Source organism: Limulus polyphemus, unplaced genomic scaffold (assembly GCF_000517525.1).
Source record: "Limulus polyphemus unplaced genomic scaffold, Limulus_polyphemus-2.1.2 Scaffold14, whole genome shotgun sequence".
In the NCBI taxonomy this organism is placed as follows: domain Eukaryota; kingdom Metazoa; phylum Arthropoda; class Merostomata; order Xiphosura; family Limulidae; genus Limulus; species Limulus polyphemus.
The window spans coordinates 1,128,492-1,131,308 of record NW_013665624.1 but is presented as its reverse complement, the minus strand read 5'-3'; the positions used below and the strand labels follow the sequence as shown (position 1 = coordinate 1,131,308).

The following is a 2,817-nucleotide window of genomic DNA, read 5'->3' as shown; positions in this document are numbered from 1 at the left end:
AAAAAAAAAAAAAAAAAACGTTGAAACATTCAAATGCAAACACAGTAAAATAAAACTGTTGAAAAAAAAATTAAATAACAAAGAATCACAATCATAAATGGGAGCCACATGTGAAAAAACACACATCTAAAGAATGCTGTGCCAATCATAATACTGAGGATAGCAGAGAGAGCTAGCAGTGCCAATATAGGTGGCACAATACTATTGGTGGAGAGTACTCACATGTTATGTACATATTCAATGGTGGTGCCAAATTGGTGGGGTATACAGACTGATACACTGAGTGTGTAAATTTTTTCAGTAATGCTTAAAAGTCAGAAAGAAGATCGAGTGTGAGAGTGAAGGTAGGACCATATTGAAATTAATTTATTACAGCTAGTAAAAACAATATGATCCAGATTTTTCTTTTAAAGATGGCAGTGCTTTCAAAAATTGTTTTTGTTTTTACAAGGGAGGATGTTAGCAATGACTGATCCTGAAAACTTTGTGGGAAATAGTGGAATTAACTTGAATCATGTGGATGTTATTCCCTTGATGATAAAGAAAAAGACATTAAAAATATACAAGGAACCAGGACCAGACAATGTGTTTCTGAGGGTTCTAAAGGAAGTCAAATAACAATTTAATTTTGTTTAATCAATACAGTGTCTGAGAAATTGCTAATGATTATTCTTTATTCTTAAAAGAGATGATTAGGGTTGCATGGAAATTATAGACAAATTAGTCTTACTTTTGTAGTTGTAAAAATTCTAGAATTTGAATAAAAGAAGCTTTGCAAAATCATCTAGTAATATATGATATCATAAGAAAATAAACAGTGATTCAGTAAATAAAATATTCTTTCATTATTCTGATAACATTTTTCTTCGTGGATTTCTTGTTTTTTGAGTGATATATACAGGTTTTCAAAAATCTTCTGATATGGTCCCAATAGCCATAAATAGCTCCTAAATTTTGGCCCCTTTTCTGCTATAGACATGGAAAAAACATTTATACCCTATCAATGCTTGTGATACATAGTTCCAAAATTAGTGTAAGTGTATGCTTTGAAATTATTACAAAAAAGCTTTGTTAAAACAGATTGAAGATACCAATTATCTGTAGGGAAGAGAACAATGCGTAACCAAACACAACCTAAACATCCATGTATAGTTAAAGGATGCACACCATACAACACTGGATGATAACTGAAGTTGAGTGAAATCTTAGTGTATATTTTGTGTGTTTTTGTATACTATGTTTTTAATCACTAATCAAATAAAGTTAACCAAGCTACAAATAGTTTGCATTCCTGTCTTAACAGCTAAAAATAAAAGAGGCATGGCTAGGCTGACCTACGATTTGAATGCATGCCAGATCCTGCATGCGAAAACCCTGAATATTATGCAATTGAACCTTTGCAACCAAAATTACTTTCTGAGCAACAATTTCACCAAAACATGTAAATTATTGTCTAAAATTTTAATGGACCAATTATTTTGAAAACATTTGTGGAAAAGAAAAACTGTGGATAATTAAGGCACTAGTGTAGCCCCCATTTCCCAGTATAAACAGTAGTAGTTAGGTTAAGCACTCCTGGCTCCTAGATCTGAAAATATTTATCAAGGTCTGTATTAAGCAAATGAAATATGAAAACTGTAATTTGAAAAGGAGTATTTTTATTCTTATCATGAAATCACTTTTGACTCAGACTAGTCTAGTAAAGGCTTTGTATATTAACAGATAAATCTTTAGTCGAAAGACATAAAAACTTACTGAGCCATATGCACAAGGTTAAGACAGTTTTATTTTCTAAAAAGTTGACTGGCTTATGAACTGAGCTACCACTGTCAGTAATGGTGACAAAAGGTTTACAAGAGTTTGAAAAGGGGACTAAATTATTTCCTTTAAATAAAAGACATATTTAATATATTTTTTCTCAAAACTCTGTCCATATGATGCAGATTACAGCTTTAACAGCAATCGTTAGTCTACAAGTTATTAACCAAAAGGCCTAACATTTGAACTTTGTGCCTATATATGTAGTTATAATTGATGGTTTAGTAAATCACCTGAAACTTACTTTTAAAACATTATTTTTAATGTGTGCAAAAATACATAGTATGGTAGCAGTTGTAAAGAAAACTATTTCTAAGATTGTTAGAGTATATTTAAACTAAGACCTTGCATTTCACACACACACACAAAATACATACCCAGTGATTTTTACATCAACTGATATATTGATAGAGGGCATGTAACAAAGAACGAAAATTTCTGTATTATAAATAAGCATCCCACATTTTCTCTTTTTTTTTATTTTGGAGTAAGATCATCAATTACCTCTACATTTTTCCTTCTTTCTTTCTTTTCAATGTAACATAATTAAAAACTCATTTGTAAACCTTAATAAATGAAGACTTATCCTAACAATACATTTTACAATAGCAAGTCTCACTCATTCATCACCACACATCAGATTTCTGTTATAATCATTTAAACTCAAATACCTTAAGTATCATGCCTGCATTGTGAAACTAACATCTTGATCACATTCACATTCTCATGTTTACCTAATAAAACCTCATGCAAAACACACAATGCCATGTCCACTCATAAAGTATCAATTTAACAATATCACTATATTTATGGTAGGTATTACTATTAATTATACATGCATAAAGCAGTGTCAATAACCATGTCAAGAGAATTTCTATATCATATGTTACAGCCAAATCCCCCCCCCCCTTACTTGAAGTGACACTTGGAAGAAACCTTCATAAAAAAATTAAAACTGATTTCTTAAGGTGATGTATAACTAAAAGATTAAGAATAAAA

General features: G+C 30.6%; 1 protein-coding gene across 1 annotated transcript in view; it reads right to left on the bottom strand.

Moving 5' to 3' along the window:
* LOC106457101 overlaps positions 1-2,817 on the bottom strand; it is a 10,975-nt gene that overhangs the window by 7,078 nt on the left and 1,080 nt on the right. The window lies entirely within an intron of this gene.